The sequence below is a fragment of the Centroberyx gerrardi genome, chromosome 14 (genome assembly GCF_048128805.1).
Source record: "Centroberyx gerrardi isolate f3 chromosome 14, fCenGer3.hap1.cur.20231027, whole genome shotgun sequence".
NCBI lineage: Eukaryota > Metazoa > Chordata > Actinopteri > Beryciformes > Berycidae > Centroberyx > Centroberyx gerrardi.
The window spans coordinates 5,004,437-5,031,936 of NC_136010.1; the positions used below are offsets into that span (position 1 = coordinate 5,004,437).

Sequence of the window (27,500 nt, forward strand, 5' to 3'; positions counted from 1 at the left end):
TCTCTCTTTCATTAGACACTTTCTGTACACAAATACGGCCTTTAATGTGAATACAACGTTTTGCACATGATGTGAATTTGCTGTAATTTCTGTTTTCTTCATATTCCCATATCCTCCTCATGGTTATACACTGCATTTAGGGCTGGCCGATATGGTTGAAAATCAATATCATTATATAATCATTAGGTCTTTTGTCGATATCAATATATATATCACCATATGGCTCACGTATGCGAAATCACATGTTCAATAATCAAATCAATGTTCATTCCATTGAACCAAATGGTAATGTTAGGTGTGACGTCAAACAAAACTGACATTTTCAAATAATATTCCTGAAAATGTTTCATAACTCATTTTGTGGGTTTTTAAATAAGGTTTGCTTGCTATCATCACGTCTGACAGTAGAATTGTGCGTCATGATATCCCAAAATCACCACTAATATGATTCCACTCAAAGACGATAAATGATAATATTGAATTATCGCCCAGCCATAATTGCATATATATTGATATTGTTCCAATGTTTCCATCTGTTTTCATACTGCATACATTTCAGATTTTTGGTATATTGTCATATCACATACTTGGGATTTGTTATTACTTTCTTATTTCTGTGTCTATTCTACCGCTGTTATCTTGCACACGCTAGTAATGCTATAATCCAAACATTTTAATATGTTCTAGTGTTGAAATTATTGGTTGCATATGTTAATATTCTATTTTTCCATTTATATTCAATTTCTCCTTGCTTTATCCTATTACTGATTGTTGCTCCAACTACCGAATTTCCCCATCAGGATCATTAAAGTTTCATCTTATCTCGTTTCTTTCTTTCTTTCTTTCTTTCTTTCTTTCTTTCTTTCTTTCTTTCTTTCTTTCTTTCTTTCTTTCTGTATGTCTTTCTGTGTCCCTCCTCTTTCTCTTCCTTCCTCTCCCTGTTTATTCCCATCATTTTAACTCCCACAGACCTGTAAACTGTAAACTGACTGTGCGGTCAGCTTTACTTCACAGAGTTTCTACTTCCAGGGTTTGTATTTCAAAACAAAGAGTCTTACTGTAATACTTCTTCTCTCCTTCTCTTTGCAGCAGGCTGCCACCTTCTTTCAGTTTCTTTCCCTTTAATTTTCTGGCTTTTTTGGGAATCGCTTTTCTCATTTTTGCAGCGTCTCGATTCAGCTCCACTCCCCCCACGTTCTACTCTGATTGAGCAGCTCAGAAATAATAGGAGTTACAGACTGAGAGCCTCAAATATCCCTCGAGATTTGGAAATGATGTTTAACGTGGCGATGATAATTACAACGAGAATACTGGAGGAAGGAGACCGAGGAGAGCTGGTGGAAACAAATGTTCGCCACATGGCCGAGTTTGACCTGATCTGACCCGATTACAGGCTGCTCTGACCCAATTATCCTGACTAATGTGACTCACACACATGCAAATGCAGCCACACAAATAAACACATAGATACATGGGTTCACGTGCATGCTAACACACACACACACACACACACACACACACACTAGCCTAGAGTTAAAGGATGTGCTTAATGTGTGTTTAACAAGCTTATTGACCTGCTGTCTGGCTGAAGTTATTACGAGGGAACGGAGACGCTGAGAAACGACAACATCCCCGATCACAGATAAACAACTCTAATGAACAAGAAGATAATCGTGTGTTGTTGTTGTTTTTGTTGTTTTTTTTTATTGTGTGGTTGTTACTGTCTGCAAAACACATTTTCCCTATGGGACAATAAAGTTTAGAGCAGCATGAATTAGAAGGAGAGGAGGAGAGGACAGGAGGAGGGAAAGAAGAGGGGGGGAAAGGAAAGGAGGAGAGAGGGAATAGGAAGGAGGGGGGGAAGGAGGGGAGGAAAGGAAAGAGGAGAGGAGAAGAAAGGAAAGGAAAGGTAAGGAAAGGAGGGTGACAAGGAGAAGGAGGATACATTGGAAGAAGAGGAAGAGAGGACAGGAGGAGAGGAGGGGGAAAGGAAAGGAGGAGAGAGGGAATAGGAAGGAGGGGGAGAAGGAGGGGAGGAAAGGAAAGAGGAGAGGAGAAGAAAGGAAAGGAAAGGTAAGGAAAGGAAAAGAAAAGGAGGGTGACAAGGAGAAGGAGGATAAATTGGAAGAAGAAGAAGAAGAGAGGACAGGAGGAGAGGAGGGGGAAAGGAAAGGAGGAGAGAGGGAATAGGACATAGGACAAGAGGGAGGGGAGAAATGAAAGGAAAGAGGAGAGGAGAGGAGAGGAAAGGAAAGGAGGATGAGAAGGAGGAGAGGGAATGAAGGAAAGGAGGAGAAAAGGGGTCCAGCAAAAGAGGAGAAGCGAGAAGGATTGGACAAGAGGAGAGAAGAAGAGAGGATGTGAGAATAGAGATGAGGAGGGAGGGAGAAAGGAGTGAAGAAAGGAAAGGAGAGGAAAGGAGGAGAGAAGTGAGCCAGATGGTCTCTGATGCTTCTTTCCTAAACTCAATTCATCACCTCATTAGGCCTGTCAATGTTAACACTACAAAACAATTACATTACATTTAGCCCTCGTTATACCACAGACACATTAAAAAAACAGTAAATAACAGTATAAGAAAGCTGAATATATCCCATATGCTCACAGTGCATAATGTAGGTGTGAGACTGCAGGTTTCAGAAAGCAAATGTAAGACTTTTTTAAGATGTTTCTAATCTGGAATTGAATTTAAGACCAATTTTAACACCAAAATAAAGAAACAAAGCTGTCAAAACCAGCCTGTCTCTGACTGAACATAACCTACACTCTTCTGTATTAATCAAAGAGCAGAAGGAAACCTGTCAGTGCATGGTGGAGAAACATCAGACCTCTAATTACTGTATTTAAGACTTTTTTTTATACTTTTGAAGGCCTTGAATTTATATCATTTATTTGAACTTTTTCAGACTTTCTGTTGCGTGTCATCTGTTCTCTTATTCTCCTGCCTTGCATGTCTTTTTGTTTTATGTCAGGCATAAAAAAATATCTAAAAAATAGTGTAAATTGTAGCTACACCCTTGCAGCAACTGAAAATTTAATTTTTACTTGCCAAAATGTAATAAAATGCCACTCTAAATGAGTCCAAAATGTAATAAAAACCCGATATTGTAATAACTTTTCCTAATAAGCTAATACATAGTTACATTAACCATAATTATTACATTAAGAGGGGTGTAACGTTTTGGATTATTACAGTATCAGTCAGAAAATGTTATTACATTATCAGGGAATTTATCATAATAACACGTTTTATTGCATTTTCAGCTCCTTCAGAGACCCATTTTACACCCAGTCAACAAAATCATAGGAAGAAAAACAAGTTTAACCAACTCAGGATCACACACACTCTTCCCTTCACTAACTTCACAAGGCAGATTTTTCTTTCTGACATTCCCACTTTCACTAACAGCCGTCACTTTCCTCTCTCGCTGCTGTATCCTCCCTCCTCTCCCAAAGCATGCTGGGAGAGGGAAATGAGAGCGTTTCCCTGTAGTCAAGTGGACAGGTGCTCCTTTCACACTGAGAGACTTCATATAATGGAACATAATGAACTTCAATAGGCGTGCTTTGAAACACTCAGAAGTCACACACACACACACACACACACACACACACACACGATAGCCAATGTGCACACCACATATAAACACATGTACACAAACACAGTACCACACACACACATTTGTATTACTATACAGTTGAGGACTTTCATTGACTACATTCATTCCCTAACACCTAACCTTAACCTAATCCTAATTCTAATCTTTACTCCCTACACTAATCCCATGAAGAAGAGAAGACCGGCCTACAATGTATGCATCATTTTCTGATAAGTAGGGCAACATTACATTTAATTGCCAGATTATTAAATGGAGTTGGGCGAGACATTTTCTCCAAGAGACCAGAGCGTATCGGATCTTCTAGTCTGCCAACTTTCAACAAAATCCATTATGAATATTTTATGCTAAATACTTAAAGGTGATAAAACACAACTTGCTGGGAGCCAAAAGGAGGAAGATATCTTAACAACATTATGAGGTTTATAAGAGGAAATCTGTATCTGTTTTTAGATCGCTAGGAAAAAGCAAAACAATATAAAAAGACGCTTTAAACGGCTCGTCTGATTTACCAACATCTGCGAATCTTTTCTGTGATCGTTTCTTCAAATTTAGAACGTGGGTGCGTGAATATTTTCTCTGAGTGTCATGTCCATCGTACATGTGTTTTTACCACATCAATACCTTCATAAAAATGCCCTCACTTCACAAAAATGTCCCGACTCTGAAGGTCTAAAAACCCTCACAAACTGGTTCTCACAAGGACAGCAAAACAAACACACACACACACACACACACAAAGGGAGACAGTTTAACAAGCTGATCTCTCTCTCTCTCTCTCTCTCTCTTTCTCTCTCTCTCTCTCTCTCTCCCAGTAAATTAGTATGGTGAGGCTTCTGCCACCCAAGCCAGGGAAACAGGCCCTGCAGGGACACACACACCCACACACACCCACACACACACGCACACACACCCACACACAGACGCAGACACACTAGACCGGTACGTTCTGCTCCACTGCTCTGATCAAATCAGTGCTGGGAGACCGGCTAGCAGGTAGTCATTTATTTTTGACATTAGACATGGGTTAGACGGAGAAAGAGTGCAGCCTCGCTTTACCAGGCCCACTGGGAACAGAGGAGGGAAGCACCGGAGCGCTCCAGACACGATACGATATGATAACTCAGGATGGGAAATTACCACCAGCCACCAACCAGGCGCTGTTGAATTCTGTCTGTGGCCGGTTTGTCGACTCTAGCAGCCACTTTGACAGGCAGTCAGCCAAGATCTGGACGACCCAGTATGTTCTATAAACCTAATTTGCTGCAGAAACTGTGAAAGTAGCTGGTAGATTTGGGAATGTACCTGCAACTGTTGCCTGTAGACGACAGTTTGTTCCCCCTGCCCTGATCATACTTGAGCTACGATGCGATAATATTGCATTTCTAAATGTTCTTTAAAGCGGCACTAGGCAACTTTGCACTTCGGCGGCCCCAAGTGGCAGCGGGGAGATAACTGAATATTTGAAAGTTTGAAGTACTTCATTACCCCAGAGGTCACGTGATTCACATGATTTCAGTAAAGTGCAATCTTATCTTATCTTATTGTATTTTATTTTAGTAGACTCGTCAGATCTACATTTCTTCTTCTTCTTCTTCAGTTCAGCCAGGTAGGTGAAACTTTTGTATTTCGCAACGTAAGTTTTGATTTGTCACTCCCTATGTGCTGCGACCATACCTGACACCAGAATTAATGTGGGCAAATCTATGGCAGCTCAAATCGGGGGGGATAGGACACACTGTTAAGCTAAGGAAAGGTGGATTTTTACATTAAATTTGCATAAGTCTGAGCTAATGCACCTTTAATACCTTACTGTGAGTACTGTGATTGCAAATTACAATATACTGAGATTTAACATTCTTTTTGTATTCAATTTGACTGCAAGTAAAAAGCTGGACTACGCTGATATCCCAGTAAAATATCAAAACCAATTTTCCTTTAAACATTAAAAGCATGAATTAATTATTAGATGAAATTCAAGGCTGTTAAGCACTCTTTCAAAAACATGTTTAATTTCCAAGAACATTATTCTAAGAAAACATCATCATAAGATCTTTCGTTAGCATACTTGGTCACTGCGACATGCATCTGTCTCTATATGTAACACAGTTTATAATCCCCATAGCACCAGCAGCAGTTAACATGCTGTGAGAAAGCGACAGTAGTGGGTGTTTAACAGCAGAGACGTCTTAATTGTGATCACATATGGTTTAAGTCCAGGCTTGCTATGCTGCCGCGGGCATTGTTTGCGCTAATTATCAGTTCGTCTATTTAAAGGGAACATCCACCGTTTTTTTTTTTTTTATATATATATATACTTGGCAGCATGTTGTAGCTGGAGAATCCAAGCTTTCGCTGCCGGGTGTGAGCTACCCAGAAAGTCATAATCAATCTGAGATAATTAATAGGTAGGCGATTTTAAATGGGAGTATACCCAACAGTTCTCAGTCTGTTCTATTCTTGGCAATATATTTCAATAACAGCATGTATACTGACACACACACACACACACACACACACCTGCCTCCCCATGCCATAACAACCTCTCAGACAGTGAAAGTGCTTCGCTAGCTGCAGCAGAGCAAGACCATGTAAAGGTTAATGATCGATTCACTGGGGATTTTGGTCATTTAACCAGTGATGGTCTGGCGTTACGCACTGCAGTAATGGAATAGTCCCACCGTTATCTGTCTTAACAACTAACCCTGAGTGTGCAGAGCATTCAGTCCAGACTGCAACAGACTGAGCAGGTGGATCCAGGTGATTCCTCTATAGATCTCACTACTTCAATCCACTTCAACCAGGAAGGGGGGGAACGCAGATGGAGGAGAGAAACCTTGAGGCAGCTGACCTAGACAGCAGCACACTTTCAAGGGAAACCAAACTCATTTGCATTTAAAGCTACAACTTCGCACATTGGCTGCTCCACGTGGCAGCGAGAGGTAACTGTCGGAAAACACTAAACTGCACACAGCACACACACACGTTTACCGACCCGGCCGGTCTGTGCTTCTTTATACCAAAGGAAACCAAACAAGACGAGAGAGGCAAAAGATCAGATTGCATCTTTTCTTCCTGGATTTGATGCCTTTCTTGTTGAAACAGGATGTTGGGGGCGGGACATAATGCAGTGAGGGATCGTTCAAAAGTCTAAACCAATGGAGTAGGAGTCAGGGAGAGAAAGGCAGTTTTATTGGATGGGAGGGTTTTATTGGTTAGAAATTTATAAGGAATTTTAACTTTATTAAACCTACGCGTTTTGGCGCTCAGTCTTCATAACCATGAAGAAGGCTGAGCGCCGAAATGGTTTAATAAAGTTGAAATTCTTCCGGTAAATCAACTTTGCTTATGGGACGGCCTCTCTAACCCCTCCAAACCGTTTCTACCATAACCAAACATTCACAGGTTTGATTCCCACGCCAGCCAACACGTGTCCTTGAGCGAGAAACTGAACCGAGCCGCCCGCTCACTCGTTCTTAATTGCTCTGGATAAGAGTGAGGGTTAAGTGCCGAAATTATAAAATGTCACGGTATCGCTTTTTCCCTGTTAATCGAGGCTGCTATCAGCTGAACCCCCGCAGCCTGTTGGTGGTTTCAGGATCTAACTGTGTTCACGTTAATGGTCCGGCGGTGTCCTCCAGCATCACACCAGAGGACACAGATAAATCTCTCTTACTGTAGGATCACAGAATCATCCACCCCACCTCCCACACCTCCAACGCCTTGGTCTCCTCATCTTTTTGCTCTTTTTCCATCACCGTTTTTTGTTTTTTTGCCCGTCACTCTCTTCTCTCCCTCCCTCCCTCACCTCTCTTTTGGGCCTTCCTCACCTTCTCTCTCAATCTCTTTCTTTCCTTTTTTTTTTTGCATATCCTTCACTCTCCTCTCTCTCTCTCGAAATCCCTTGATCTCCACTCCTATACAGTTTTTTTTTAATCTCACTTTCTCTCTACTCCTGTCTCTCTTTTTTTCTCTCTCTCTGTATATACCATTCCGCCTGGTCAGGTATCTCATTTCAGTTCAATCCAATTCCAATATGCGTTATTGGCACAACAGCAAAGAAACCTGTGTTGCGAAAGCGCTAACGTACATCAACTGATTTAATATTGTAAACATTAACAGGACTTAATTAAAAGTGCTGCTTGTAGCATTTTATTTAACACGTGTGAGTGGGTGACTGTCTGTTCATGTATGCGTGTGCTTGCTTTCATGCGTGCTGCATAATGCTGTGTATACATGTTTAAAGTTGCTGTGTTAAGCATTTTTAAACATCAATATATCAATGTCAAATTAATTGTGATACCATGGTATATTAACTGTAAACAAACGGTGGAGACGATTGGTCGCCTCTATCTCACACCAGTGGTACTGTTAGTGCTACTGTTTCTCCAAATGAAGACCACATTTCCCATAAACCCTGTTGTTTTTCTCTTTGGCTTGTCTTTCACTCCTTCCACCATCTGCTGCCAGAAACTCTGTTTTGTGCCGTAAAGCGATCCAGCAGATTTCCCTCCAGATCCACCAGGTGGAGAAACAATGGAGGATGCAGAGTAGAGGCTGAGAGAGGCTGTTTGTTTACCATGATTATACTAATGTCTCAGAATTAATGATTTATTGATGTTAAAATGCTGCACATAGCACCTTTAATGTCTCACTGAATCCCTTCTGTCCCCTTTCCATACCAGGCCAGGTCATGCAGTAATAACCAGTAATAACAGTTATCTCCTCTCCTCTCCTCTCCTCTCCTCTCCTCTCCTCTCCTCTCCTCTCCTCTCCTCTCCTCTCCTCTCCCCTCCTCTCCTCTCCATCTCTCCTCTCCCCTCCTCTCCTCTCCTCTCCTCTCCTCCCCATCTCTCCTCTCCATCTCCTCTCCTCTCCTCTCCTCTCCTCTCCTTTCCTCTCCTCTCCTCTCCTCTCCTCTCCTCCTCTCCCCTCCTCTCCATCTCTCCTCTCCATCTCTCCTCCCCATCTCTCCTCTCCTCCTCTCCTCTCCTCTCCTCCCCTCCTCTCCTCTCCTCTCCCCCCCTCTGTCAGGCCATGCAGTAATAACCAGTAATAACAGTTATCTCCTCTCCTCTCCTCTCCTCTCCTCTCCATCTCTCCTCTCCTCTCCTCTCCTCTCCATCTCTCCTCTCCTCTCCTCTCCATCTCTCCTCTCCTCTCCTCTCCTCTCCTCTCCTCTCCATCTCTCCTCTCCTCTCCTCTCCTCTCCTCTCCTCTCCTCTCCTCTCCATCTCTCCTCTCCTCTCCTCTCCATCTCTCCTCTCCTCTCCTCTCCTCTCCTCTCCATCTCTCCTCTCCTCTCCTCTCCTCTCCCCCCCTCTCTGTCAGGCCATGCATTAATAGCCACAGTCGTCCCCGTTAACACAGGGACCCTTGAAGCCACAATTCTCCTCGGGCAATTGCACAATCAGCCCCTCTACTACCCAGCCATCACACAATCCCTCTATTTCTATCTCGTTCCAGTCAGTCGGTGTGTGATTGTATTAGACCGGCTCTTCCCTGCTCAGTCGAGCCCCGGATCCCCACCGCTCCATTCTGCCCCATTAACCAGCTAGTGACTGTTTCTCCACTGGCTGACTGGGTGAAGCTCACTGCGTGTCACATTATCAAATTTTGACAGCAATACCGATACTAGCCCAGGTATCATGGTTTTCTATGATAATACAATGGAACAAAATCTAATTGAAACAAATAAATAACATAAGACAGCATGAAATGATTCTAAACTACAACTTATAGCACTGAAGTTGATTAAAACGTAAAGTCATTTTCCATTTTTAGCCACTGGTAATGGCTGAAAAAGTGATTTTCCATAGGACATAAAGTGATTTTCCTTTAGGACATAAAGTGATTTTCCTATTGGACATATTTTGCTAAAACACAAATCTTCCCCTGCTTTCACATGCTTTTATCTGTATGATTTTATGGTAAAATATAAGGTAATATAAGGTAAAAGGTATGATTTTCAGCTGTGTCAAGCCAGCCAGAGGACAGAATATGACCAGAAGTAAGGTGGGTTTGCCTTCAAAATAAAAGCATACGTTTTATTTTTGCTAATGGTGAATGTAGTGTTTCCGCACCAGTGTTAGAAAAATGAACAAATTATAGTTTAATTTATCGTTATTGATGTGACAGTATATAGTGATATGAATCTCAGGCTGTATCGCCCAGCCCTAATGTGAAGCACAACGTAATATAGAAGTACTGATTCTCAAATCGGGTACTGCGGTACTTTTTCCAATAGAAATACTTCATGCAGTCACTAGATCTGTGGTCTACTGCTTAGTGTTTTCCCAGCGATACTGAGAGGTTTGATCTCTACTGATTGATACCAAAGACTTGAGACTATGAGACCCGATGCCTCTCTGCTTGGCGCTCCGCTTTGAAAGAGACAGATAGTGAGTAAAAGTCTGGGTCCCATGACGAGGGAGAATAGATTTGGATACATAATCGTTTCATTAAAATCTTTTTTAAGGACAAACTCTATTCCTGCCCCATTAACCAGCCAGTAAGTGGTCTTTGCATACATTAAACCAAAACGCTGATAGTATTTCCCATGCAGTCGAAAAAAAAAAACAGAAAAGTAAGATAAGATTCGGCGCTAGTTCATTATTTTTTAATCCCTTGATCATTATTTTTCATATGAGGTTCATGATAATTTAATTCACGTCGTATTAGAAAGTCCGACTCTATTTCAGCAACAGTCAATCTGAAGCTTAAGGAGGAGAGGTTTCAGATGGTTATAAATGACTCTCTGTTTAATCTGTATTGATCCAAATCCTGGTGAGGTGGCTTTTTTGTAACGGCTTGGTAGGTATAAAACATACACACACACACACACACACATACACACTCATAATCAGAATCAGACTAACTTTATTTAAAGTCCAACAAATGTCCAGGTATTTGTCTTGTTGGCATTGGTGCAGAGACAAATGAAATGCATCATGTCACGCAGACAGACAGACCAACAGACAAAAATGTTCATGTTCGACCGGACATCAGCTCTTTCCCCTGATCCAAACAGAAAAGACTGTCTCTATCGTTTAGTATCACTTATATAACCTGGTCATCAGAATGTGATCATACCACTGGACACACACACACAGAGAGAGAGAGAGAGAGAGAGAGAGAGAGAGAGAGAGAGAGAGAGAGAGAGAGAGAGATCCTTTCCCTATTCACGTTCTTCCAATAATCCTACTTACATAATTTACTGGTTAGGAACGAGAGAGAGAGAGAGAGAGAGAGAGAAGGGTAGAGAGATGCCTTCCCTATTCATGTTTTTCCAATACTCCTACTTCCATAATTTAGAGAAAGAGAGAGAGAGAGAGAGAGATAGAGAGAGAGAGAGAAAGATGCCTTCCCTATTTACATTCTTCGAGTACTACTACTTACATCATTTACTCGTTATTAACAGGAGAGAGAGAGAGAGAGAAAGGTAGAGAGATGCCTTCCCTATTCATGTTTTTCCAGTACTCCTACTTCCATAATTTAGAGAGAGAGAGAGAGAGAGAGAGAGAGAGAGAGAGAGAGAGATGCACAGCACCAGCTACTGGTCATACTGTGGTTAAGGTTTTATCTGGTTCAAGCTGTTCACATGAACCTCTGACACCCTGCGACTGAGTCACACTGTTGTCATGAATGAACCAATTAGCAGAATATTCCTGTCTAGCCGCTCCCTGTTTGACTGAGCAGTAGCAGGTTTTCATGTAATTCATGGGAGAGCAATGATGATCCCAATAGTGAGAGTAATAGTATTCAGTAGTAAGGGTTTGACAGACAGCAACGTGCAGGAGGGAGAGAAGTTCAGCACAAGATCTTCACAATATGATACCATGGCACAGTAAAAAGCTTTGGAAGCCGTTTTGAACTGATTTGAGGAAGATATTTAGGTCTCATTTCTTGTGGTATGATTATGTATGTTGTGCACTATTGGTTGTTGTTTCTGCTTTAACTGATGTCGTTATTGTTGTTGTTGTTGTTGCTGTTTATATAACACCAACACAAATTCCTAGCAACCATCTGTTGCAAAGAAATTCTGATTCTGATAAAACCATGCAGGTAGCAGCTATGGACGACTACGCATGTCATCTTGACTTTCATTTCGGCTCTACAGTTACACAGTTTTTCAACTTTGGTGCAGGCCATCGTATCAACATCTATTCAACGTCAAAATGCCTGCAGGGTAAGAACCGCTCGCTGCCATGTTTTTTGTTGGCTTCGAAATGTACCCACAAGACGGTGAAAACCAAAAGTATGAGTAGAGTACGAGCTTACTGGGTTCTTCCAACAGAGTTGTGACGTTTAAGGGCATCGACTCAAAATGAGGTTACTCGTGTGACCGGGTCAGAAACTGAATTTTCCCTACATGTAAACATAGCCAGAGATAAAGAGAGAAAGAGGCAGCGGAAGAGGGAAAGAGCGAGGTGAAATGTTCCTCCTTCCTTGTTCATTAGATAATCATCAGAGAGATTCCTACAGCTTGCAACCAGTTAGATGAGAAAATCTGATCAGGCCGTCTGAAAGAGACAGACCGAGAGAGAGAGAGAGAGAGAGAGAGAGAGAGAGAGAGAGAGAGAGAGAGAAAGAGAGCGAGACACAGAAAGACATTGAAGTTGAATAGATGGCCTGCACCAACACTGAAAACCTGAGAAAATCTAGCAAATAACAAAATCAAATCAATATTGAGTCGATGTCTGTAGTCGTCCATCGCTGCTGCCTGCATCGTTTTGTGAAATCAGGACTTAAATATATTTCTGTTATCAGTTCAAAACAGTTCCCAAAGCTGTTTTAATATACATTTTTACCACGCCATAATATCATATTTGTGAATATTTTTTTCTCTCTTTTGGGTTGATGTCGGACTCGGCCGCCTGCTGCACATCGCCGTCCGTCACATGCTTGCCGGGCAGATAAAAACAGGCACAGACAGCCGGGCCTTTATACCCATCCAAGTGAGATAAGACAGGCATCCCATAATCACATGCTTCAAAACAGGAAAGGAGAAAGGAAAGAAAACTGAGCGAGAAAGCAAAAGAAAAGGGGATGGAAGTGGGGCGCAGAGCAGGGGAATGAACCGATCCTGACGTCAGAGACCGAGAGAGACTGAGACGGACAGAGGAAGGAGTGAAAGAGAGGGAGATGGGGAAAAGTGAGAGAAGGGGGAAGCAGTGACAGAGAGAGAGAGAGAGAGAGAGACTTGGAAATGAGGCAAGGGAGGAGAGTCAGAAGTGGAAGACGGAGAGCGCTGTCAGAACGAGGAAGAGAGAGAGACGGCTGCACTGATCCCACCTAATGAGCACAATGCACTGGAAGTACGGCACTCTGAATAATGCAACACGGGGATACGACCGCATTGAAAAGGCCTTGAGCCGACATGTCGGGCAATCATAAAATAACTCCGACCCGCCGCTGAACGGTCCCACCGCTCAATACGGCGCCGTGCTGCTGCTTACATGATTGACTTTTCTCCAAAGTCCAGATCAAGAAGTCGTTGGTGGGAACTAATGGGAAATAACGAACTGTGAAGCTGGAAAAGCAGAGCGGACACGTTAAGTGATGATAACAGTATGGGACCATAGAGGCTTTAATCACAGCTTCTTCCCCCACACTCTGACTCTCACAGTTGCCCCGCTCCTGATTAGACTATACGCTCTTCCATGGTTAGGTAGTGCTGGTGCAGGATAGAGAGATGCAGCAGTAAAGAATTGATCCGCACAACAACATACCACTCCAAGATATTTATTCAGTAAAAGTGCACAACGTTTCGACCGGTCTTGGTCTTCGTCTGCAGTTGATCAACTTCCGTGGTTAGGTAACAGGTTATGTACTGTGATTTTGAATGTATATTATCTCTAAGTGATTCTATGAATGTGAATGTATGTTATCATGTGTGTGTTTAATTCTTAAATCTACTTATATTCTAGTAGACGTGAGGAAATTGGTATTAAATTAAAGGAAAAATCCACTCTAAAAGACGTATAACACGTATAAAAACAACTATTGGTGATGTACCTTCCATTTCTGGGCCTGTTTTGTTGTTTGATGGTGTATTTTTCTTGTTCCCGTAGAAAACGGGACAAACATAGACGACGTGACGTCATCTCAAGATATTTTCAACACAGCTACAGTGGAGTTTGACAGCAGAAAATGTTTCAGCGATCTAAAACATCAGCGGTAAACGTCAGGTTTTGGTGTCAGTCCCTCAGAATCAAAGAGCGAGGGCTTCTTTCCAGAGCCGCCATTTTGCACCAAGAGACGTTCAACAATCATACAGGGAGAAATCCATCGTAGAAGAGGAGAGAGACCGGTTTCTCCACAATAGTCCAGAATGCAATGCAGCCACAGCTTGCTTCTTTGCGGACCAGCGGCGGTGTGTGAAACACAACTGCCTCTCCGATGGATTTGTGCTGAATTTTTACTTTACAAACTACAGACACGGCAGTTTCGCATGGGATTAAAATCACCGGACAAACCAGCGGACGTCCCCAGGTGATTTCGGTCCCGTGCGAATGCGGCTTTAGAGAAATAAAGGTCTTTTTTCTTGTAACAGAAAATCTTTTGATGAGGCAAATAATTTATTACACTCCCTGTGCGTTGGGGATAAGAGCTGATCCTGGCAGTGAATTCCTTCAGGCTACATCTCTTTTCTTGTTCTTTATTAAATGGAGGCTAAAATACTGCTGTTCTCCTCTGATGTACAATGTATGAGATATAATTAACTCAACCAGCGTACAGTAAGTGGGCTCATCACCAGCCGACCTGTGAACTCTACTGTAAATACTGTGGAGGATTTGGTATTTCCAAAAAGCTATAAATCCCTTTTGGGGGGAAAAAAATCCTGAGGTTCAACACTCAATTGCGCTATTTTGGGGAAGCTCCTGTAAGTCTGTTATTACAAGCTATCAGTTACTTCATACTGGAAGAAGTTGAACTGCAGCAAAGCCGCTCCAACAGGTGAATACAGTTCACTAAAGTCACTTAGAAAAGTAGTTCAAACTACTTTGTCGGGCATGATCATATCTAAATGTAGAATATCAACCAATAAAGACTGATAAAACTACACGACTGCAAAAAATACCACTGATTAGGATGTTAACAAAAATTTTATTTTATTTGAAATAAAGTCCAAGCAACATTCAGTATCTTTCTAATGCCGACACTCCAACAGCTGCCTGCCAGAAACTCAGCAAATCTTTGGATACAAAAATGCAATCCCCTTCATTTCTTTTCTTTTCTATTCTAGCCAATAATAGATGGTAGTTAACTATGCCTCAAAATTACTAAAAACTTCTAAAAAAAGTCAAACACTGAGTGAAACTATTCAAACACTGTATAAAATATAGAGACTTCCTAAGTGTAAAAGTGATAAATCAATTTGTTAAACAATGAATTAAGCTAGCTACTAACCTTTAAAAACTACCATCATTTATTTGGTCATTTTGTAAGAGAAGGCGTCACTTTTTTCAAAATGCGCATATTTGATTTAGAGAATAAATCTCTTTCTACTGCAACACAGCATGAAACAATCAATCATTATACAGTGCGGAGTCTGTCTCTTTCCCTGCCAGGCTTACAGCTGCTGTGGGACATGACACCAGCGACGTAACCATAGCAACAGACATCACACTGGTGGTGTAGCCATAGCAACCGCGGTGCACCGGTGGCAGCCAGGCCGGCAACAGCAGGGGAAGTGCCGGTTACTCGTTTTCCACGTCTCCAGTTCCACATCACAACAAACCGGCAGCACAGTGATGATGTCACACAGCCTCGCTTTGGAACCAGGAAGAGGGGGGAACGAAGGGAGGAGGAGGAGGAGGGAAGAAAGGATGAGGGGAGAGGGAGAGAGGGGAGAGAAAGGAGGAGAATAGATTAACGAGGAGGGAGAAAGAAAAAAGCAAGAAAGGAGGAGAAGGGGGAGAAAAGAAGAAAAGAGGAGAGAGAGAAGTGGGAAGAGGAGGATGAAAAAAAGGGGGAGATGATAGAGAAGAGAGGTTGGGATGGGGAGAAGGGAGATTAGAGGAGGGGAGAGAAGGGAGATGAGAAGGAGAAGAAGAAGAAGAGGGGAGAAAAGAGGATAGGGAGAAGGGAAGAAAGACCAGGAGAGAGAGAGAGAGAGAGAGAAATGGAGGAGAAAGAGAGGAGAGGGGAAATGATCTGTGCTCATAAAAGATGTGACTTATGGCTAATAATAGCATCAGACAGGCACATTTAGATGAGGTGGGAAAGAAGGAGTGTGTGTGTGTGTGTGTGTGTGTGTGTGTGTGTGTGAGAGAGAGAGAGAGAGAGAGAGAGACCGACAGTATGTCTGTAAGTGTCTGCTGCACACGTTAACATATGTTTAGCAGTTTGTGTGTGTGTGTGTTTAAGTGAATGTCTTTGTGCCTCTGTCTCGGCGCACATGCTCTTACATACAGTACATGTTTAACTGTAATGCATGGGCACACACACACACACACACACACACACACCATGTCCGCCCGCCCGTATACATGTGTGTTTTACAAATGACCTGCCACTGGAAACCCAAGTGTGAGTCGGAGTTAATCTGCTCAGTCTGGGTTTGATGCAGGCGAGCGGCGCCGCTGCAGAGGAACGCCGATACACAGCGAGCCGCGCATACATCACCCACCAACAGCCTCAGACCGGTCCGGCTCACGCTGAACCTCAGCACACATCACACACAACACGGATATAAACCTCTCATCCACCGGCCGTAACAACACACAGGGCCAACGCAGGTCTTCACATGAGGAAAGTGCTGTTGTCAGCTGAAAAACCCGTGATAATGGCATGATATGAATGCTATTAATCTGCAAGATCGTTGTTTTTTTTTGTTGTTTTGGCGATATCTTTGTTGTTCAGCGCTCACTGCTGTGGTGTTTCTGCTCTGCACTTCCCGGAGATCACCTGTCAATCAAACAGTGTGGGCGGAGCTGTGACGTTTGACATAAATCAAATATGGCCGCTGTAAGAATGAAGCGAATGCTATCAGAAAAATACAAACAAAACACCATATTGCCACTGTCAGGTGAAAACCTTGTATCTCCAAAATGTCAGCATTTCAAGAACTAAGAAGCCTTATTTTTAGCTTGACAACCCTACAGTTTCCTCAACCCATAGAGCAGAGGTTCCCAAACTGGGGGGTGACATCATACCCCCCCACATTGGGTTCACATTGCGGCGCGGTTTCCTCTCAAAACGCCATTATTTCCTATGGAAGGGAGCGGATTCCGCGCTCACCGCCGACTCCGCTGAAAATGTTCCTATATCATAAAACGGGGGCCTGACAGAAAAAGTTTGGGAACCAGTGCCATAGAGGATCCATGCAATCCTTCAGTCAGGCTCCCCACACTCACTGGGACTTCAAATTCAAGGACCTTTCAATGACTTTCAAGGTCTTGTTTGGTGAAATTCAAGAATTTTTGAAGTGCAAAGTGTTATCCTACGGCAGAGAGAGAACCAGAGAGCTGAGGCATGTTGATGAATTTGGTTGCCATATTATTTTTAAAAAATCAAATACTTTCAAGGCATAGTAGTAGAATGGTGTCCAGCCCAACTTGGGTACAGGTGCAGGACAAAACCAACTGTTAACCAACTGTTTTGCCTGATGAAGGCGGTGCTGCTCGAAACATTGCAGCAATACATATTTTGGGAGCTTATACGGTATATTCAGTGTGCGGACTTCATGGTTTCGCTTAGATTTTAGAGAAGGATCTTTCAGGGATTTTCCAGGCCCATGGGAAACCTGTTCAAGTGACGTTGAAACATGAAAATCCCCAAATACTGGAGTAGACTGGAGTAGACTGGAGAAAGAGGAGGTTTTCACACGATAACAGTGACATGGCAGAATGAGACCGGACAGACGGGACTCCTCTCCGAGCTTCATTGTGATTCTGTACACAACTCAATCCCTTCCACCTGTACTGTGGCCGGGGCTGCCGCTGCTGCAGGGGAATACCAATGAGCCGCCGCTTCATCCATCAGCTCCACAGCATTAAACACTCTGCATCATAAATCACTGGAATATTTGCCTCTCGTCTCGTGTAATTTCAACGAACAAGGTCAACTGCGGTGTTTTGATGAAGAAATATAGGCCGCACTACCAGAAACATAACCCACTGTACATTTGAGCCTGAATATGGAGTATTTCAGCTCTGCGAAACCTCTTTATTTTAGCAATAATGATGAGATATAAGTGTAATTCTGCTTGTTATAGGCCTGGATACTAGTACGCTTCCTGTAAAACAAAAGGAAACAGCTGGAAACTATACATAAAATAGTTTTAAAACACTGGAATCAGAATCACAATTGATTTTAATCGTCAAGTACAACTGGAGTTCAAGGAATTTGGGGTCAGTTCATGAATTTAACTCATTAATCCCAATTCAACTGATGAATTGGAATTGGAATTTGAAAAAAACTTTCAGGAATTCGGGAAATTTAATTTAATTCAATGAAATTCTGTAAAATTTCATGTTTGTTTGTGTTTTTCTTACCTCATATCTGAGATTACACATAGTGTTATATATTATCAATACTGAATATCATAAAATGTTAAAGGAAGCTTTCAGGAGGTATGGCATGTAATCGTTATACATACATTATGATTGAATGTGTCTGATTTGTTTGACTGTCTTTTATTTGATTCATAATGTTTGATTCATAATGTTTAGGGTGTAAAGACAAACTCTCTTAGAAGTGGAATTTCATGGAATTTAATTCTGTTTCCTGTAATTCCAATTCAATTCACATTCACACAGCTGGGTGACATTCACATTGGAATTCACCATGCATTCTCATCTCAATCCATGAACGGCCCCGATCTGATTTACACAGTACAGCACTGACACAGCAGGTGCAGGACCTCATGTATAATGCAGAGAAGTCATACTGTAAGCTGGTACACTGAAAACAAACTCACAGCACCACATTCAGAGGTGAAGAATTACAACGTTTATGATATTTACCAGCTCACCTACTGCGTCCAAGAGCTGCTCATGGTGGAGCCGGGCCTTTTCAGTTAGCAAAGTGTGAACCCATTAAATTCCAAGGCACTCTCCGCTCTTAAAAAATTTAAATGCCTTTTATTGATTTGGCTGCCGACAAGCCCGGCCGCCTCCGGCCTCTTTGGTTTATTTGCCTGTCAGTGAGAAAGCTGCAGTGAGACCGGAGACAGGCTGCGGCCGCAGTCTGGTGAACAGATCCACAATTACACAAGGACGTTTCATTCATGTGATACTCACAACTCATGAATATCATACTATAATAACTATAATAGGGTCAATGTTGTGCGTTTTTTCAGTACAAATCCATTATTTTCCAAATAGATATGAAAAAACATGTAATATATCACATTATTCTACAATATCTGAACTACTTTCATGTATTTTTGGAGTTCCAAAGTCCCAAAAATGTCCGGTGGTGCAACTGTCCGAACATAAATGAGAGCAGAAAACTCTCGTTGTTATGTTACTATAATGACTACAGTTTTTAGTTTCATAAGTGGTAAATAAAGTGAAAGTGCATTCTTTAAAATTTCATATGGCTGCACCATCTGACACTTTCTGGGTTGTAAGATCAGAAATCTCGTTAAAAAATGTATCAATGCCATCTTAAAAGCTATAAAACAAATATGTGTGTACAGAAAACATATGTGTGGACTTCAAAGTGCATTTTAAATCCATTTTGGTCAGAAGTGTCTTTGATCAAACGTTTTTTTTTTCTGTTTTGAAAACTGTATCCGTCATATATATATACACCCTCTTTTTTATAAATACATTTAAATTTGATTGTTGTACTTGTTGTACTCCTATTATTATTATTGTAGTAGTTGTTGTTGTTATTAACATATTTTGTTCTTTTTTTAACTTTTTTTTGTAGTTTATTTTTTTTTATTTTGTTATTAGCTTAGTAATTTATTTATTTCTTTATTCTGCATGTATTCCATTGTATGTTCCCCCTCTTTGCACATTTTAAATTGAAATGTATGATTGCATAAGATGTAATTATTTTTTTTAGATTTCATCTTTTTATACAATTATACTGTCAACTTTGTTCTTCATTTCTTATTTGTGTGGGGTAAAAATGAAAATGTAATTAAAAAAATAAAAATAAAACCTTATTTGCCATTGACCCAATAACTGATGATCGGCCTATTTTAGGAAAACTATAGCAGCTATACTGTGAAAGCTTACAGCTCACACAGCTCTTCCGGCTCAGCTGCTGACCGGCTCTGTTTGTTTTACAGTAGGCCGACTGTACTGTAGGGACTTCCTCCATGTGGAGCCGACAGCACAACGCTCTGCTGAGCAGATCCACACTGACATTACCATGTATAATTCATGTGTAATCCAAGAGCTGGGAGCTGCTAAGCATCACTCACAGTCTGATGCACACACACACACACACACACACACACACACATACACACACACACACACACACGCATATGCATATACACTAGTACTTTACTTTAATATAAATAAAAATAAATAGTGCAGAAACACACACACAAAGAACAGCAGACATAATGCGATCTCTAGAGAGCAATTAAAGTGGTCCATATATGAGGCTATCAATGGGAACTGCCACACTTCCACTTTCCACACACACACATACACACACACACACACACACACACGTGTCCATAAAGTAGGCAGAAATGCACACAAACCAATAAATGACACATATACAGTGCATACACACAATCTAAAACCCATTACACAAGCAGGGCCAGCCTAAAACCCTGTGTGTGTGTGTGTGTGTGTGTGTGTGTGTGTGTGTGTGTGTGTGTGTGTGTGTGTGTGTTATCTCCAGACACAGTGGTTCCCAGCAGACACCGGACTGAATGGTCCTTTTAGTTTGTCCAGCGCCCGTCCCCACAGGTGAGATGATCAGCACTACAGTGAGCTTTTAATACTTTTAATGGCTCTAAACCTTTTAATGGCCAAGAAAAGAGGAGGGGGGGCGGGGGTTGGGGGTGGGGGGGGGGGTCCTCTCCCCTCCATCATCCATCTGCCATGTCTTTTCTTTCTTTCTTTCCTTCTTACCTCCATCTTTTCTTTCTTCCTTTGTGTGTGCAGCGTTATTCTCCTCAAATCAACCCTGAGGTCTCCATCGACCCGCCACGTCTTTCCTGTCTTTCTCTTTCTTTTCTTTCTCTTTCCGACCAGGCCAACCCCAGGGTGTCTACCCAGAAACACTTGAGTACCCCCCCCCCCCCCCCTCCACCCATCCCCTCAATCCCCCTCCATCCATCCATCCATCCATCCATCCATCCACCCATCCATCCCTCCCTGCCTCTCTTTCTTCCTGTTGGGACGTACAGTAGACACGCTGCCTAAGGCTTTTCTATCCATCACTGCTCTGCACTTGAGCTGCATCCATCTGTCTTCTCCTCCGTCACTCTCTGTCCACTTCTCTTCATTGATAAATTAATATAGAGCTCATATTTCATATTTATAATCCATGTTTACGTAAGAAATCAATACTGCAAGTTAAAACATCGGTAAGTAACTGCAAGCAGCAACTGTAAGTAAATCCATACATGTAAGTGATCCATATTCTTTCCCATATAAGTCTCCTTAACGTGCTGAAACTGTCAGTTCAATTTCTACTGTATTTTTATTGCGCCATTGTTCATATTCTGTTTTTATGTTTCTATTCTGTTTTTCCGTCTGTATCCTACTGCTATCACTCTGCTGCAACAACGGGACTGCTAAAGTTTCTTCATTTATCATCTTATTTCTTCCCCGTTGTGTCTGCACTTACCATTATTTCCCAGCTGAATAGTGAATCTCTAGCGTCTCTATCTACTGTATTTATCCATCCATCCGTCACATCCATCCCTCCTTGCCTTGCTCCCTCCCTCCCTTCACCTATCCTCACTCCTGTTGTGTCTGGACTGTTCCCCTGGCAGACCGGCAGAGCTTCAGGGTTTCTGGCAGTGAATTGAAGCAAAAAGCCAAGAGAGGCTTTAAAGGACGGTTCCAGCGTGACTGGAGCTCTGGCTCATTTCCTGCATTTCCTTACTGTTGTGCATCACTAGAGATCGTTTTCCAGCTTTTATCACGTTATGAAATATGAGCTATTTTTCTTTCGTCTCAGTTACAAATGATATCTGAGTTACTCCCAGTGAAGAAGAAGAATTTTAAGCCGTAATTGTGTCAAATATAGCTTTAATTTTCATTTTACAGACTATAGCTGGCAGAAGAGTCTTGCTTTGGTTTGTCTGTTGGCTTGACAGGAGGCGGGTCCTAACGTAACCACAGAGAACCTTTAGATTTATTTTGGAGAGGAAAACACAGAAATCGGACACTTAGTGACCCGGAAGTGGTACCTTGCCTCTTGTTTACAAGCAGGGACCGGATTTGATGAACAGAACTTCTTTCAAAATGTAAAAGTTTACAGCCTGATTTTAGCGTTCTGATGCAACTTTCCAAAATGCGACTGCCGGCTTCTCATTCACAGTGATGGATTACCTTTACCGAGTGGAGTGGTTTTCCATGCTGTTTGGAGCTGAATGGGAGTGAATGAGCCTGAGAGGTTTTGGTAAAACTGATTTAGAAATATCTTTAATCGTGATGCATGTGTATAAAAACAGTCAGAATTAAAATCAAAGGGATAGAAAATGTAAAAAAAATGAACTCACTGGAATTGCCTTTAAAGAGATTTTGGAATGTGAAGAGGCATTTTAAGGCATGACATGAAGCAGAGGTAACACACTCTTGCATTTAATGCATAGCAATTTAATAGGAAGAACTGAAGGTTATCCCTCTGCCAAGAAATATGCGTGCTTACATATAGTGCACACTGCACAGCACCTTTTATGAGGTCATTTTCAAGTAGTGCATTAGTATTTAAATTAACTGTTATGCTGTCAAAGGTGTGCATTTATCAGGTGTTTTACAACGGCTTCGAATGAGGCTCAGCCAAAAAACAATCCATTTTAGAACTACCAGCACATCCCTCCATCCATCCATCCCATCCCTCCCTCCATCTCTCTCTCTCTCTCTTCCCCTCTCTCTGTTTTGTCTGCTGTTATTCCTCAGCAGAACAGCTTGCCTCCCGGCTCTCTGTCTGTGAATCTATCTATCAGCACAATCTACTCATCCACCCATCCATCCATCCATCCATCCATCCATCCATCCATCCATCCATCCATCCATCCCTGCCCCAATCTCTCCACTCCTTTAAAAGTATATGCTGTGTCTCCATCAATCCCATTTATTTCAAGTGCATTTTACACCAAACTGTCCCAATACACAGTAAACGGACACTGTGGGCGATGAGGAAGAAGCAGTTAAAGTAATAATCTGAAAACCATAATTGTGTGTGTGTGTCTGTTTTCTGTCGTTATTCCCCAGCCTCGCTCCAGGGTTTACATCTTTCCCTCCCTCCGTCCCTCCATCTATCTATCCTCCTCCCTCCTTCTCCCTCTTATTTCCTCTTCCCTCTTGTGTTATTGCTCCCTCGCCGACCCCCAGCGCCTCCATCACCGACACTCGGCCCCGTGTGAGGCATCATCCCAGCGTCTCAGACAGACTCGTGTTCCCGTTACTGAGGCATGAAATTACCTCTGTACCCCCCGCGGGGCCCTATAAGAGACGTACATCTGTCCAAAAATTAAACACAAATATTTGGCTGTGTGGAAAGGACGCGTGAGGGAGGAGGAGGCGAATAACACGACGCTAATCATCTGTTTGTAAAAGCTATCATACGGAAGCGGCGTCATGTCGCCTCGGTGTCTCCTCTGAGATGAACATCTGCTGGATGAAACGCAAATATTTGGTGGGGAGGAAAAGATGCATGAGGGGCCGCAACATTAAGTATGTATGAATCAGGTATTGTGATTTGAGTATCTGCAATTAAAGGTGCAGTAAGTACGATTTTTACCGCCCCATAGCACAAAATGACTATAATACAGAATATCTGCAGGGTTTGATGGGGTTGTTGATCAGTACCAACGACTCAATGATATTCTTCACCGAGAGCTGAGATTTCTGACTTTCAAACTCACTTTCTGTCCCGTTTGGAGCAAAAACTCCCCACCCATCGGCATTTCAAGTCTCCCCCCCAAATCCTAAATCAACAAACTTTGGTTACAAAGGCTAAAAAGCCTCGTTCTCAAGCCCAAAAAAATCACATGACAAAGCAGTGTTATTATTCCAGCATTCTGCATGGCGATGTATTAGCTCGTTTCTGTTGGATCTCTGCTCTAATTCGCTAGCTTACTCCTCTCTAGTTTGAACATGTGACTTTTTTATTTGTGTCACTTACAGGCCACCGTAATCTGCACCAGACCTGCTGATGTTGTTGCAGTTTGTACTTGTCACCAATAGAGATCAATAAAGGCCATTGATTACTTAAAGCCCCTTTAATGATTGGAGAATATTGGCAGATGTTCAAATGAGTTGCAAAAACTGCAATAAAATATTATTATTGCACAAATTCAGACTAATAACTGTGATTCATGATCGGCAATCACAACATCTGGCAAAATAATCTACAATACACAATATACAAGGTCAATCATCCGTATATGAGAGTATTAAATTACACATGTGCCCCCTCTGGGCCCGTAAGAGAAGGGCATAATCAATTAAATTAAAAGTTAATGTACCGATACAATTAAAGTTTAAAATTGTATAAAAATGAAACACAAACATTTGATGCTGGGGAGTTCGTACATGAGGGAGAGGCACAACATGAAAACATCAAAGGCACTGCATACACACATATTGTACACACACACAGCAAGCTCTCTCTCTGTCACACACACACACACACACACACACACACACACACACACACACACACCTCCATTATCTATTTATAAAAGCCATGATAGCATTGAGTTAATGCAGATAGGGAATTACACTGTTAATTTGCTATCATACTTTACATATCCACATTCCTGTACCAATGTCTCTTATTCTAATGATCATCTTGCTAATTAAACTAAATATATAGAATAAAAAAACTAGAATATTCTGTTTGTTGTTTTTCAGCACTCACTTCATATACAATGTGTAGTTTAAGAGCAGAGTAGCAGCTTCTGTAGATGTCTGTAGGTTTTGGATGATAGAAATGGAGTAGCAGTGATGTATTATGCTTTGGAATGTCCTTGTACTGTTCTGTGTGTGTGTGTGTGTGTGTGTGTGTGTGTGTGTGTGTGTGTGTGTGTGTGTGTGTGTGTGTGTGTGTGTGCCTATATGATTTGACTTTCCCAAAGGATTCTTGGCTCTATATGCTGTGTGCGTATCGAATTAATGTGTGTACCTATCATATGAACAAGTACGAGCGCACAACTGTGTGTGTGTGTGTGTGTGTGTGTGTGTGTGTGTGTGTGTGTGTGTGTGTGTGTGTAACCTCTGTGTGTCCCAGTGGTACCAGTGAAACTCCCATCGACCCAGAAACACTGCAGGCAAGATTCCCTTTGTCTTCCCCCTGACTTTCCTCTCCTCTTCTCTCTTTCTGTTTCTCTTTTTATGATCTTTCTTTTCTTGGATGTTTTTGTTTCTTTATTTCTGCTCTATCTCTCCGTCATACTTTTCTTTCATTATCCGTCTTCCCCCCCCCCTTGTCCTCCTTGTCTCTTTCTCTTTCTGTCTTGCTTCGTTGTCTTTTCCGTCCCCATCCCCTTTTCTTTTCGGTGTTTCCCTCCTTTAGTTTTGCACTTTCCCTTTCTCTCTCGTTCTTTCTCCTTTTCTGTCTTAACCCCATCTCTCTCTTTCTGTCCATGTTTCTCTTCTTCTGTCATATCACTCTCTCTTTTGTTCTCGCTCTCCGCACTGGATCTCCTCATTCTCTCTCAATGTCTCTCTATCATTCTTGCTCTAAATTTATTACCTCTATCTATATCATTCTCTCTCTCTCTCTCCATCCATCTCTCCTCTCTCTTCCCCTCTTCTTTCACTATATCTCTCTTGTTCTCTCTCTCCATATCTCTCTCATTCTCTCTCATTCTTTCTCTTTTTCAGTCTTAACCCCATCTCTCTCTTTCTGTCCATGTTTCTCTTCTTCTGTCATATCACTCTCTCTTTTGTTCTCGCTCTCTGTACTGGATCTCCTCATTCTCTCTCAATGTCTCTCTATCATTCTTGCTCTAAATGTATTACCTCTATATCATTCTCTCTCTCTCTCTCCATCCATCTCTCCTCTCTCTTCCCCTCTTCTTTCACTATATCTCTCTTGTTCTCTCTCCATATCTCTCTCCTATCTCTCTCAATTCAAAATGATCTTTCTCCATCTCTCTATCTCTCACTCCCTCTCCATTCTTCCCTCGCTTATTCTCTAACCAAATATGTCTTCTCTCTCTTGCTCTCTCCTCTCTCTCCCCCTCTTGTATTCTTTCTCCATCTCCCTTGTTTTTCTCTTTATATCTTTTTCTCTCGCTCCATATTTCCCTCACTCATTCCTTCTTTCTCTCACTTTCGACTCTCTCCATATCTCTATCTCTCAATTTCAATTCAAAGATGCTTTATTGGAACGACAGAAGTATTTACTGCCAAAACAAAGTCAACAAATACAAATTCAAACGTCAGCGTGATGAGCACATGACAGTATCTCTCTCTCTCTCTCTCTCTCTCTCTTTCTCTCATCCTCTCTCTCTCTCCGTATCTCACTCCTCTCTCTCTCTCTTGTTCTCTTTCCATCTCTCTCTCTCTCCTCTCAGACTCTCATATTTCTCTCCTTCTCAATTCAATTCAATTCAATTTGCTTTATTAGCATGAAAGTTCACAGACAATATTGCCAAAGCATCAAGATAAATATCAGTCTAGGTGTGTGTGTGTGTGTGTGTGTGTGTGTATGAGTGTGTGTGTGTGTGTGTGTGTGTGTGAGTCAGTGCCTGGACAGAGGAGGATCTGGGCTCATGTACCCAGACCCTCCACTGCAGAGTGAGGATCAGTAAACTATGTGAAGGATTATGAATTATTAATTATTTCTCTCGTTCGCTCTCTATCCATGTGTCTCTCTCATTCTCCTTTGATGCATTTCTTTGTTTCTCCCTCATTTTCTATCCAAACATATCTCTCTCTAATTATCTCTCTCTCCAGTGTCCATTCTCTTTTCATATCTCTCTATCTCATTCTCTCTCTCGTTTTTCCCCTCCGCCCCGTAACAGAGAAACTGTATCTTCATCCACTTGTCTTCTCTAACACACACACACACACACACACACACACACATGACCGGGCTGTGGTGTGAACGGGGGGGTGTTAAGTCACTGATCCTCTCTCTATTCTTCTAAGAGCGTCTTAACTCTAATCAATCACTCTGACCCAGATAAAGCTAAAAAAGTTTAAACCCGGGGCTGCTTTGATGCTCTGACCCATTTAACAAAAACACTGTTGGACGACACACAGCTTCCATCAGACGCACCCAGAGGGAAATAACACTGGTGTCATGACCTGCTTGCTGTAGAAAAACTGAAAGGGAGAGAGAGAAACACTGGCATGGATGGATGGATGGATGGATGAAGACCCGAGAGAACCCTGCACTGAAGTTGCATCCAACAATTGTCAAGTGCCGTACCATTTTTGATGACAGCCAGGTCGTTTTAATGTGCTTCTTCCTAATATTTCTTACACTTAATTACAGGTAGATAGACACATTTCCTGTTTAACCACCTTACTTTGCCTTTGTGTAACGCTTTGCCCTGATATAAACTGGATTTAAGTTTCTTTTGGCCCCCTGCTGAGAAATCCTGCTGCTGCGTCTGCACTTGGAAAATCCAAAGTTGACCCAAAGAGAGATTAACGGACAGACAGACTCCCTCTGATTGGCTGAATTAAATCACTCCTAACCCAGTGATTAGAACCAGCAGGTTGGAGTGAAAGTGTTATTACTCCTCTTACTCCTCCACTCGCAGCTTTC

At 42.0% G+C, this 27,500-nt stretch overlaps 2 protein-coding genes across 2 annotated transcripts in view; both read right to left on the reverse strand.

The window, feature by feature from the left end:
* The window catches only part of LOC139916118 (B-type lectin plumieribetin-like), a 209,926-nt gene extending 206,398 nt beyond the window's left edge, over positions 1–3,528 (reverse strand). The window contains exon 1 of the mRNA XM_078288441.1: positions 3,519–3,528. The gene's annotated coding sequence lies outside the window, so the exon portion shown is untranslated. The remainder of the gene's footprint in view (positions 1–3,518) is intronic.
* Positions 1–27,500, reverse strand: part of mtcl2 (microtubule crosslinking factor 2) — a 127,365-nt gene that overhangs the window by 60,908 nt on the left and 38,957 nt on the right. The window lies entirely within an intron of this gene.